General features: G+C 35.5%; 1 pseudogene; it reads right to left on the bottom strand.

Moving 5' to 3' along the window:
* Positions 1 to 11725: 11725 nt before the first annotated feature.
* LOC145286795 (U11 spliceosomal RNA) lies at positions 11726 to 11852 on the bottom strand (annotated as a pseudogene).
* Between the last annotated feature and the right edge of the window lie 2435 nt (positions 11853 to 14287).

Here is a 14287-nt window from a genome sequence, read left to right as displayed (position 1 = left end):
AGTCTTCATTTTCATATCAGTGCAGAATACATGAATACGAAAATGAAATTCACATAACTACTAAAAGACAATCATACCATAATGTGAACATTGGTTAAAAACTAAGAAAATATAGTAAACATCTACGATATTAAATCAGGGTGATGGTAAATTTGGGAGGGGACATTATTATTATTATTATTATTATTATTATTATTATTATTATTATCATCATCATTATTATTATTTCACCCATTAGGAGTTGTCTCACAGGCCATCATCAGTGATCGCTTACTGCCAGTAACATGTGGTATTCGCTGGAGACCGAGTGGCAGCAAGTCTCCCCGGATTTCCAATGTTCTCCACCTCTTGACCACTCGTGCAGATGATTGCACACAACAGCCGTTTGCCATTGATTTCTTGTTGGCATCGGCCATTAATGTTTCCTGCGGTTTGGGTGATAAAATGCCTCCCCAAGGTACCAGATTTGAACTGCACACTTCCAGTGGAGGTCTAATTAGTACTCTCCCACCTCGGACTTTCCATCCTCCCTGACCCTTCACAACTAATTGGTGTGGTGCTAGTCGATGTCATCTACAGTTTTTTTTTGGCATCTCACCGGGAACGTGGACCCTGCTATGAACGGGTTTAAATTTACTGGCTGCTCCCTAGTATTTTCTTTTACTTTCTTCGTATATATCTCATACACTTTCTTTTGTAATCGAGCATTCGAGCGTGTATTTTATTTTCTGATTTTTTATATTTCTTTAATTAAATTTGATTCATACTTTTATTTCGTGATTGTTTTTATTTTATTTTCATTTTATTTTAATTTTTTTATCATTATATTATATTTTCCACGCTAATATTTATATATTTTGTGTGTGTGTGTGTATATATATATATATATATATATATATATATATATATATATATATATATATATATATATATATATATATATCCTTCAGGGAGACTAGCCGCCCTCCTCACCAAACAAAGGGCGAATGAACTCTTTTCTGGGTCAACGGCCAACTAGCACCGTGTATATTTGTGTGTGTGTATATGTATATTGGAGTAGAGAGGGCTCCCGTAAGCCGTGGTGAAGGCAACCTTTCTAGGAGAAGCAAATCTCTGATTTAAAAACCCATAAAGCGGAAGACCAGTACCCGCATTAAGCTGGTCTGCAGTTTAATTTGTTGCTGCCTATCTTGCTCTTGCTTGTTGCTGGATCTCAACATTTTGAACCGAGAGAGAGACTTAGCTGTCGTACAAAGCTAAGACTCTTTAACATCATATTTGTATAGATACTTCCTCAGACATTTGGGCTCATGGATTTTAAATGTCTGAGGGAGTGGCACTCGTCTGACAAGACGTTGCCATCATATATATATATATATATATATATATATATATATATATATATCATTGTGCTGTTGTCTAAACTGCAAAATGCTCGACATTATATTCGTGTTTTTTCGTGAATTCTATTTTTACGGAAACGAATTTCAGGAGAGTAGAAAATTTATCTCTCGCTGTCCATATTTTATTCTTTAGTCCTCATATTCCATGAGCAACGTATTTGACAGATAGGGAAGAATTACTGTTTTCTGAGTCAGAATGTATTCCATTTTTGACCTTGAAGCAACATATGTTTAGCTCCTTACATCAAATGGCTTCATGCATTTTCTGGAGCGATTTCAATTTAAAAATAACAAGAAATAAAAATCGAGGACTGTCCCGACACGGATTGTTGATTGTCATCGGAGTTTCGGAAAAAAATCTCATCAAGGACTTTTTTTCTTGTTATCTCGAGGACGGGCAAAAAAAAAAAGCGAGAGGGAAAAGTGCTAAATGATGTCAAGGTAAAAATATGGAGGGAGAAGGGGGGGGTTGAGGGGTGAGAAGCACGAAAGTGGTTGATAAAGAAAATAAATGACTCATGAATAAAAGATGTCGGGAAAATATCCTTTCAACGACTAAAACAGAAGAAGCCGATATGAAAAGACGAAAATAAATTAGTTTGCATACAAATGAGTAAAGTCACACACGAATACACAGTTTTTTTTTTGTTTTTTTTTTTGCACGAACGATGAGGGGGTAAGGACGCAGGGCGGGGGTCACCACCGTTTATTTACTTTCTGGGAAAGAGGTTAGACACAAGGTCAGGTGATGTTTTGAAAGCCAGCGCACTATGTTAAGTGTACTATGGTTTGCAAAAATTGTCTGAGCAGCTCCGTCGGCCTTCAGGCGATTAGTAATAAACTAACTTTTCCTAAAAAAGATCAGGGTTGATGGTCTTGGATTGACAACGCAGACCGAAAGAAGCAAGGCTACATCTGGGCTGACTGTCGATGACGCACCCTTAATTAATATAAACAACATTTAAAGATGTACGAGGTATGTATATGCCAGTTCTAAGCTTAACATAGACTAGAATGTGCTTATCTCTATTATTATATAAAAGGAACTTTGTGTGTGTGTGTGTGTATGTGTGTGTATACGTGTGTATGTGTATACGTGTGTGTGTGAGAGAGGGAAAGAGAAGAGAGAGAGAGGGGGAGCGAGGGGAGAGAATGAGTTCATATAGACTCCTAAATGACTGGGTCGATTTTTATGAAATTTTACACTAATGCAATTTATGTGCCTGGCAGTGTTCTTACGTTTTGAATCAGATTATCTTCGATAAGTATCGAGAATCGATAATTGAAAAATTCGATGAAGAAGAAAGATGCGATTTGGACTAAAGTTAACGCCTTATACAGTCTCACATCACAAATACATTTAAGACGTTTTATTACCACACAAGCTGAAAGGCTCGACATATAAAATCAACAGTAGGTCACAGGACAGGAGCGCGTTCGAAATACATGTTTCTGTTTAAAGCACCATTATACTTAACTTTTTCTTTTTAAACTTAAATTCAGACTCTTATCACCGCACAAACAGTAAGACCAGGCAAATAAAATCAACAGTAGGTTCTTTTATATGACAGGGGCGTGTTCAAAATGATGGCTTCTTTTTAGAGGACAATTGAAGCAGGATAGTTGACTTTTGCATTTTAAACTTCAATTCACGCCATTATCACCGCACAAGTATAAAGCCCCGGCATATATAATCAATGGAAGGTTCTTTGCCTGAAGACGACTGAAGAAAATCAGGTGAAAGTACTTGCAAAAAAAAAGAAAAACAAAGAAAAACAGACGGACCAAAACAGCTATGGGACTTTCTTACACAAATTCGACCGAGATATTAGATTGGCCATACGAAAAATGGAGAAATTACCCCCCCCCCAAAAAAAATAACGATTAACCAGAAACACTCCGTGCTGTTCAACAATTTCCGTCTAAATGAAAACATGCTGCCTAAATACACACACACACACACACACACACACACACACACACACATATATATATATATATATATATATATATATATATATATATATATATATATATTAGAGATGGAGCGATTCCAACATTTTTCCAGATTCCGATATAATTACCAATACTAATCTAAACTTCTGATTTCGATAAAATAATCGATTCCGTTTTCGATGTTTTTATTTTTAAATTTCTAAAGATTTATTGCTTCAAAAGTTTTTTGCAAATTACTGTAAAATTACCGCATATATGTCAACATATACTTTTGCAACACGGAAAAATACATTAGGGAGAGGTGGGGGGGGCGTATATTACACGATAAAATCTTTCTAAATAATTTTTCCCAAATATTTTGCTTCTGATTTAATGAAAGTTGAGATTAAACTCAAGATTTATTATTTTTTTTAAACAAATGATTACTAAGTTGCATTAATTCGTAATTAAAGCTACCAGATTTGTTTTCATAAACGATTGAAATAGAAATAGGAAGAAGTGTAGGAATAGAATAATTAATAAAGCCTCTTTCCCATGCTAAGAATGAGTTTCCAAATAATAATGTTACTATTAAGAAAGTTGTAACATAATGGCGTGCCATTGGTTTTGTTGTTTTACGGCATATCAACCCTTTTCGTGTTATATAATGACCGAATCCAATTATTTTGGAAATGGTATTTATGTTGCATCCAGTATTTTGTAGAAGCTCTTTGTATCTTCAATCGTTAGTTTGTAAAGTTTGGTGTTGTTGTTTTATAGTGGATTTTATCGTTTTTGTTCCCTGCCCTGCAGAACATGAATTGGTTTTGTTATGGGAGAGGGAAAAAGGTTTCAGTATTAATGTTTGGTACATATTAAGTTAGGAAATCAGTGAGGAAGTAGGTCAGATAGAAAGAGGAAATGGGAAAAAGGGAAAGCGGAGAAAGGTGGGTTGTTGTTTTTGTTTTTATTTTTGTAGAACATAATCAAGTTTTGCAAAAAGAAGTAGAAAAACAAAAAAGCATTAATGTTAGGTGCATTTCGTCTCATGAAGCCAATATCTTCAAACAGCCTGATCTGGTTGCACCATGGAAAGCGAGGAGGAGGGACTTTGTAAACTACTCTGTGTCTTCCTTATATCACAGAATGGTCATATTTTTATTCTAAATATAAGATTTGTTCTGTTATTATATTAGTTGTTTCATTGTAAAAAGAAAAAAATAACGAAATACAGTTGATAATGTAGAACACACGAACGGTACAAGAAATAGCCGAGTAATCTGTCAGACAACTCCTTATAATAATAATAATAATAATAATAATAATAATAATAATAATAATAATAATCCCATCCAAGCAAGAAGGAACATCAAAGAAAAAGAGGAACGGAGCAAATACGAGGGGCGTGCAATAAGTAATACCCCTGACTCACTTCCAGTTGTCTGACTGGCTGAAATTTTGCATGTGCAATGATTTATATCTCTACGGGTTATGTGACAAATGACAGCTCTGAACAAATTGTGGTTTGTGTTCTACAGGTGTTTGAACTGGGTCAGGTGTGAAATGGAGACTGTTGAATGCCGAGCAGTAAGCCGGTTTTTGTATTTGAAAGGACGCACACCACAGGAGACTTTTGATGAAATGAAAGAAACTTATTGTGATAATACCCTATCATATGACCTTGTAAAACGCTGACATCGTGAATTAAAACATGGCCGAAATTCTGTGGAAACAACTCCCATACCTGGTCGCCCCCCCCCTTCTGCTATTGATGAGGCATCTGTCAGTCAAGTTGAGGCTGCCATTTTGGAAGATCAGCGCATTACTATTCATCAAATAGCCCAAGATGTCAAGATTAGTATAGGGTCTGTGGAAACTATCATTCATGACCATTTGCATATGCACAAGGTGTCTGTCAGGTGGATTCCCAGGTTTCTCACACCATTATAGAAGCGAGAACGCGTCAAGTGCTCGAGGATGAATTTAGAGATGTGCCAAGAAGATGAGTCAAAGTATTTCAAAAGACTGATTACACAGGATGAAACCTGGGCCCATCACTATGATTCAGAGACAAAAGCCCAGTCAATGCAGTGGAAGCACTTGGACTCAACACCTCAAAAGAAGGCAAGGGTGCAGCCCTCCGCTGGCAAGGTCATGCTCACAGTCTTCTGGGACCAGGACGGAGTAGTGATGACAGATTTCCTGGTAAAGGCTACCACACATACAGGAGCCTATTATGCTTCACTTTTGAGGAAATTAAGGGAAGCTATCAAAATCAAGAGGCGGGGCAAGATCAGCAAAGGTACCCTCCTCCTGCAGGACAACGCTCCAGTCCACAACTTGCATGTCACCAGATCAGAAGCAAGGGCGTGTGGTTATGAAATCCTGTCCCACCCTCCCTACTCTCCTGACCTTACACCCTCTGACTTTCACCTCTTCTCAGCCATGAATTTGTTTTTGAAAGGAAAGCGTTTCCCAAATGATTCAGCCTTGATTTCTGAAGTCACGTCGTGGTTGGAGGACCAACCTGGGATGTTCTACAAAAAACGGTCTCCAGAGCTGCATCAAACGATGGGGGAAATTCATAACTCTGGGTGGTTTCTATGTAGAGAAAGACTAATAACTGTGCCAAGTTTCGTTACTCTACTATTATGAGAAGTGTGTCAGGGGCATTACGTATTGCACGCCCCTCGTACACGGAGAGCCAGAAAGCTGAAAGGAATATGGAAGATGAAGAAAATCAAAATAATACGTATAATATTAGGAGCACTAGGAACAATCTCGAAAAAAAATTGAAAAAAGAATGAGAGAAATTGGAATCAAAGGATTGACTGGAAAATACAACGAACAACAATAATGAAAACAACTGAAATATAAAGAAATCCCTTGAATATGGAAACTAACATGCCAGACACACATAAGCTGCTACAGATGTAAAACACAAAGAAATATCATATGTAATCATGAAGACTGAAACTGTATAACTGTAAGTTAACCTCCTTGTGCAATGCCTTCTGACAACGTTTTTTCTTTTCTTTTTTTCTGTGTCACCTTAAACTAGCGCCACACCAAATAAGTGAGGAAAGTCAAGGAGGATGGAAAACGAGAAGAGAAAGCACTAACTGGACCTCTACTAGATGTGTGCGAAGAGGACTAGGACCTTGACGAGGCTTATTGCCATCCAAATTCCAGTGAAGACCAATGAGAAATCAGTGGTAAGCGGGGTTTGCGATAATGCAAACTGATAAGCAACAAGCGCGGATCAGACAAACTGCTGCAGAGTCAAAACATGAAACGCCAACCAAGAACATTGAAGCCGCATATCTATAAGTTTTCTAACTTCACCCCATTCCCCATTACTACACTCTCAAAAAAAAAAAAAGAGTGAAACCAAACAGCCAAGTAGAGTCAAGGAGGAAGGAAAGACCGAGGAGAGAGCACTGACCAGATCCCCGCTGAAGAGAACTAGGACCTTGGGGAGGTTTATTGCTACTCAAATTCCAGTGTAGATCGATAGCCTCTTCCAATGAAAAATCAATGGCGATAATGCAAATTTATCTGCCATTGAAAAATTTATTTGCAAATTTATTTGCAAATTTATTTGCATTATCGCCATTGAAAAATCAATGGCGATAATGCAAATTTATTTGAAAATACTATCGAAAGAGGAGGAGAGTATTGGAAATCTGAGGAGACTTATTGTCATTCAGATTCCAGGGTACATCGCAGGTTCTTTTCAAGGAGAGATCTTTGATGACCTGTGTGAAAGCTCCTTGTGAGCCAATAATAATAATAATAATAATAATGATCATGATGATGATGATGATGATGATGATGATGATGATAATAATAACAGTAATAATAATAATAATAATAATAATAATAATAATAATAATAATAATAATAATAATAATAATCTTGAACACTCAAACAAATGGTACAAATACAAGCTGATAGAAGTCCTTGAAGTCGGAAACCATAGCATCCTACGGGAATGGGATGTACAAGAGAGAAACTCATCCAACAAAGGAAATCAGATGTTAGTATGAGTTAAAGTTAATGAGAAGAAAATGTTCTGCTAGATCGTAAATTTCACCGTCCAAGAAGACTACAGAGGAAGAACATGGAGAAGCGAAACAAATACATAGAACTGGCTAGAGAGCTGAAAGTGATATGGAAGATGAAGAAAGTCAAGGTAACACCAATAATTGTAGGAGCACTAGGAACAATCCTGAAAAAAACTTTGAAAAAAGAATTGGAGAGATTGGAATAAGGGGAATGGCTAAGAAGATACAAACGATGCCAACGATGAAAACGGTTTTGTTAAGAAAAATCCTTGAATAAGGACATTGATACAATGACCTATAAAACGAAAACCGGGCGTACAGACACTGCATCAAGAGTAAAAAAAAAAAAAAAAAAAAAAAAGGCAGCCAAACGAAAAAGTAGTGGAACACGATATGGCAGCAAAAAAACTGAAATTGTATAATGGTAAGATTTTTTCAAGATCCATATCGTTTTGAAGCGCGACCCTTCAGACGACAAATACAGAAAAAAATCACGTAAAAACATTAATTTCTTCAACCTCAACTGGGCACTTTTCTACAGGAAGGGGTCGCTTTTTACGCCGATATTTTTAAAAGTCAACCCTCTTTTCGATTGTCTAGCCTTAATTTAAACCTATGTCACTTCCGGTTGTGCGGTGGTTGTAACAGAAAAGAGGTCATGTTTTTTCCCGTTCTTTTCCTCCTTCGCGTTACGGGTTCGAGCCTGCCTTCCTATTATCACTTTTTTTTTTTTGCTCGATACACACCTCCAAACACCCGCGCAACGCTGAGCTAAAATATATTAAGAAAGGTAAAAGAAAAATGATAAAAAGATTTCACATGAATGGATAGTCCAAGAATTGTAAAATCCGAACACGGTCGAATTAAAAATTTCCAATCCAACAGGTAAGTTCCAAATGGTCCAAAATGATCAGATGAATTTACTTGATTCCTCCGGCCTTGGCAGACGTATTTTAAATATTCTCTCCAGTGCTTTTTCTGTGCACATTTGAACTTTTCTTTTCATGATTTGGAACTCATTCCATTTGTGATTTTTTCCAAGGAATTCTGCCTTTTGAATCATTTTGGACCATTTGGAACTTACCTGTTGGATTGGAAATTTTTAATTCTACCGTGTTTGGATTTTACCATTCTTGGATTTTTTACCCTTCACCGGACTATCCATTCATGTGAAATCTTTTTATCATTTTTCTTTTACCTCCTATTCCCCTTACCTCACCCTTTTTTTAAACCAAGTAAGATCTGTGACTTACTTGTAGTTTCACTAAATACTTTTACATGCAAAATCCGATCCTGCATTTTGCTAATTCCTGCCCTCTGATGAGAAGGAGAGTATTTCATCGAAACTCTGCGGATTAAGGACTATCCACTTGTGCTTCCTTTTTTAAAATTAAATATGTTTTTAACTCTTTTTCAAGATGTCTTTTAACATGTTTTATTAATCATTTGTTCATATTATAAGCTCTATTTCCTTTTCGGTTTTATTGAGCTTTTACATCTGGTTGAGATTACTTTACTTGTAAATATTAACTCTTTAATATTTATAATATATTTTAAGTTTACCATTTTGATTACCTTGGTAAACTTATTGTAATTTATATATATATATATATATATATATATATATATATATATTTATATATATTTATATATATTTATATATATTTATATATATACATATATATAATATGTATTTACGTAGTCATGCATGTAAAAGAACAGATTAAAATAAAACAAAATGGAAGGAATAATGATTAGGAGGGAAAAGGGAAGAAGTTAACTAAGGATAAGGAGATTATGTGCGAGAGAGTTTCTCAAAATAATACTTTTTATTTTTTTTCTGTACGAATGCTTAAGAGGTTTTTGCTGATTACATTTTTTATGATGATTGAACTACTGCGCTCATGACCTGAACGTTTCACTTCTCTCTATTGCGTATATTGCCGGTATAAGACTCTAAAAAACAACTCCTCTCATCGACGTGCGTCAGAAGCAGACATGCGTCATTGAATTCCCCATGCAGGAAAAACTGGATTGTTCACCATTCACCGGCGTCTGTTTAATATTTACGGAGCCGATGCAGTTGATGTTAGCACAGTTAGGAGATGAGTTCGTCGATTTCTGAGTAGCGACAGAGATGTGAGTGACAAAGCTAGAAAAAGGAACTTTTGGAATGGTGGTGATTTATGTAGAAAAATAAATTCAGATGCACAAAGTTTGGTCGTTTTTATGGTAACACCTCTTGTTTTATTAGCTCTTCAACATTTTTGAGTTAGAAAAATAAGATCCCTTTCTTTTTGAACGATCCTGGTACATCCTTATTAGCCGTGTATTTTTTTATTAGCTAACTTTTTAAATATTACGCAGAAGCACACTACAAATACAATTTAGAGAAGATTAACTGATACAAATATTTCATCTATTTTTCCCAGGAGTGGGTACATATATTTCATTATATTTAGTGTTATCGATACTCCGCAATATCGTTTCTAAACCTTAATCGATGCCATCCACAATCTGGAAGGTTATGATGGTTCAGTGGTTAACGACACGGATTAACCACCTCGGTGTCTCAAGTTCGAATCCAGTTTGTTTCACTAAAATCACTTGTGAATGTTAACAGCCTTCACCTGGTTCCCCCATATGTAGCTAATGTCTTTTTTCGAAATAATTATGATTAGAAAAACATAGAGGAAGCTATGCCAACAACAGAATCTTGGGATTTAATGAATATAGATAGAGGTAGATTCCATGAACAAAGCTTCTTTCTTAGAATTGCAGGCCTGTGGAACTCTGTTCCGTTTGCCTGTTTCCCACCTGACTAAACCTGGATGGTTTCAAGTCCAACATAAACAAATTGCCGATGAACCGCCCTCTTAAGTAAGACACTTTAACAAATCTCCAATACTAACGTACTGTATACGCAATAACCCTTATACCCGAGTGGCTTCCGGGTCTTGATAAGTGGTGACCAACTTCTAAAAAAAAAAAAAAAAAAAAAAATCTTAAATCTTAACAAATGCAAATTGAATAACATTTGAAAATAGGGAGAAAATGGGGAAGAAACTAACCGGAAGTAGAAAAAAAAGCGAATGAAATTTTTGATAAAAAACAAATCGTCAGAAGTTCAAATTAAACGGAACGCGCCGGTAGCAAATGAGTTGTAAAGTGAAAAACAATCCACTCAGATTATTTCTCGCTCTGCAATGACTTTTCTAATATATATATGTGATCTCTAGCAAACTATTCGGCAAATTTTGGGTCTAAATATTTGAAATTTTATATAAAAGGTATTCAGACATGCAGCATGCTTTTTTAATCAATTTTTAGGCGAAAATTTGGCTGCCAAGAAGTTGAGAGAAATTACGTTTGCGAATTGTACCAACTCCTCTGCCAATTTTGTGCCTAAACCTTGGAAATTTTAGATGTAGGTTGCCTGAACATGAATCAATATATATATATATATATATATATATATATGCACATAAACTTATGAACATTACATAGGGCCCGACCAAAGCCGGGCTGAACTGTTATCTATAAGTGAAATTGTCTGCGTATGTGTCAGTGCGTGCATTTCCCTACCAAATTACTCGGTCAATTTTTAGTCTACATACTCTAGATTTGACATAAGAGGTATTGAGATCTCGGGAAATCTTTTTAATCGCCTTTCGGTCAGAAATTTGGCTGTCAAGGGATCAAAGTTCAACGATTTGACCTTTGAAAACTCTACAAAACTCCTCCGTCAATTTTGGGTCTAAACACTTGAAATTTTAAATGTGGATTACTTCGTCATGGGCCAAACTTTTTAATTTGATTTGAGACCAAAACAGTAAGTGTTAAGTGGCTAAAATTTGGTTCGAAGTTTCCAAAAATTTGACCTCTGCAGTCTCTACCAAATTACTAAGCCAATTTTTGGTCTAACCATTTAAAACTTTTCATAAACCGTATTCAGAGATAGGGCAAGCTGTACGGGCAACTGTACGGAGGCATTCACACACACACATGCGCACGTGTGTGTGTGTGCGAGTGTGAATATATATTCATATATATATATATATATATATATATATATTCACACACTGGTGTGAATGTGGTATTATGGTGACTGAGAGCTCTAGGTAGGATAACATAGTCAGTGACAAGGATAACCATAGACCCTTCTGCACATCTATTTTATTGGTCTTGTGCCTAATTTTGAAGTAAACATTTTACCCGCTACATCGCAAATAAAATCTCCAGATCTAGCAGGAAAATGTGTAAATTGCCACAACAATAGACAGACAAAAAAAAAAAAAAAGTATTATATTTGTTTTGGTTTTGGGCGCCGTGCTAAATGAGCTACAGCTGCCACGAATTGTTAAAAAGTGGTCCTCGGAACTTCTTGATGATAATTCCGCCCAGCAGCGCAAAGCACTACTGAGTGCCAATACGGCAGAGGTGTCTAAAAGTAACACTACGATACTCTGCGCGTTCGCAATCTGTACGAATCAACCATAAATACTCTTATCGCTTCCGTTTGTTTCCATATTTGTATAACAACACTCTATTAATTAATTATCCATGTAATTAATAATGTCATTATCTCATTTAAATTAACATTTTATATCATTTAAAAACTTATAATGTGTGTAGATTTTGTACTTAATTTGTGCTATTTGTAAATAATTCAACTTTATTTGGTAAGAACGAAATGTTTTTGATGTCAACAAATAAGTTTGTAAAACTTCCTCTTAACGATCTTTAAGAGATAATGCAAAGCTCAACAAATTGCTTTTGAGTTTATCAAGAATATAAAACAAAACAATATAAAAATATATACTAATGCATATAAATTTATTCTTTTATTCAATAAGGATGATACATCAGTTAAGGGTACACCCTTAGTAAGTAAGTATTTAGTTAGTAAGTAAAACTACTTACGCCATTTGTATCTTGAAGCCTAATGCTGCTCATCAGAATAGGAGAGAAGATGCTAGGTAACATATTAGGGATGCGACGGATAACGATAGCAACATTTGGAGCGAAATAATTGTGAGAGGAGAATGGTAAAACATTGAAACTGTTGGGGGAGGAAAATAGGAGAACTAAAGTGATCTATGCGATAGAAGAGGAATATAGCTTTTATTACAAAAAAGCTTAAAAATACCAATTGTATAAATAGTTTTACTTATCCTACTCCACTAACTGATGTATCATCCTTATTGAATAAACAAATCTATATATGCATTAGTACATATTTTTATATTGTCGTTTTCTTATTTCATTTTCTTTATATTTTCTCTCTCGCGACATATACACGCACGCATATTATTATTATTATTATTAGTATTATTTACTATAATAATTATTAAATACCTACAGACACTGGTGTTTTATTATTTCGAAAATCATCAGTGCATGGTGTCACGATTAATGCCAGTCGAGAGATTCGAACCCCGGCAATAGAAGACATGTCTGGCTTCATTAGCAAGGACACGAACAACTAGGCCACCGTAAAGCGCGAGAGATACAGTTGAAATTAAACATTTATTCTTATTAAATGCTTTTAGTGTCAGTCAGGGTGATCTTATTATATGACGATCTGCGCGTATTAGCTAAGTTGACCGACTTTATTACAACTGAAAGTGCTCATCGAAAAGAAACAAGTTTTTTTAAAGGGGCTGATAAAATTATATATATACTCCTATAAATTCGTTTTTCTTTGGTGTCTATTGATATTCATATTAAAACCCCTCTTTTCTATTTATTTAAAAAGAAAATATAATTTTCTTATATATGGGTGGTAGAATTGCATTCACTAGCAAAAGATCTAGCTGATGTGCATATTCTTTTAAACATTCATTTTAATTAATTCCCTATTAGTTACTTTGGTTTTCTAATGGGATGGTCATCTTTAGTTAACTATTACGTGTAATTATATTCATGCAGATATTCTACATGATTTATACTTGCATAATATTTGCGTAAAAAGTTTATAGTAAAAACAAAATTGTTTCCATATATATTTATGTATCTATCTGTGTGTGTCTGTGTCTGTGTGTCTGTGTGTCTGTGTACATTTCCCTACAATGTCAATTTTTAGTCTACAGACTCGAAATTTGATACACAGCGTACTGAGATTTGGGAAAATCTTTGTGATCGGTTTTCGATCGGTTTGGGTCGAAAATTTGTAGTTACCAATATATAAATGTATGTATGTACGTATGTATGTTTGCATGTCTGCCTACAAGTTTCGACAGCTGCAAGATCAGTATCGTTTTGAAGTTCGTCCCTTTAGACGACAAATGCCGAAAACTTGGCTAAAAACATTAATTTCTTCACCCTCAACTGAGGATTTTCTACGGGGAGAGGTTGCTTTTTTTCACCGGTATTTTCGAAGTCATCCCCTCTTTTCGATTGTCTAACCTAAATTTAAACCTACGTCACTTCCGGTTTGGCGGTGGTCGTAACAGCAAAGACGTCATGTTTTTCCTCTTTCCTTTCCTCCTTCGCGGTACGGGTTCCAGCCTGCCTTCCTACTACAACTTTTGTTTTGGCTCAACATATATACCCAAACACCCGGGCAACACCTGGCTGAAATGCTAGTATATCTATAAAAGTGAAAGTGTCTGTGTGTGTGTGTGTGTGTCTGTGTACAATTCCTTGCGAAATAACTCTGTCAATTCACTTATAAAACGTAAAAGTTCAACGATTTGTACCGAACTCCTCCGCCAATTTTGGGTCTAAACACTTGAAATTTCAGATATAGGTTCCTTGGACATGGATTTAACTTAATAACTTCATTTGAGCCCAAAACAGTTAATCTTAAGGGTTCAAAGTTAAAAAATAATTGACCTCTACGGTCACTACCAAGTTACTCAGGCAATTTCTGGACTTACC

This window comes from Euprymna scolopes, chromosome 10 (genome assembly GCF_053919585.1).
Source record: "Euprymna scolopes isolate OS-2025 chromosome 10, ASM5391958v1, whole genome shotgun sequence".
NCBI classification, from domain to species: domain Eukaryota; kingdom Metazoa; phylum Mollusca; class Cephalopoda; order Sepiida; family Sepiolidae; genus Euprymna; species Euprymna scolopes.
Note: the sequence above shows the minus strand (reverse complement) of the source record. Positions and strands in the feature narration are given on the sequence as shown.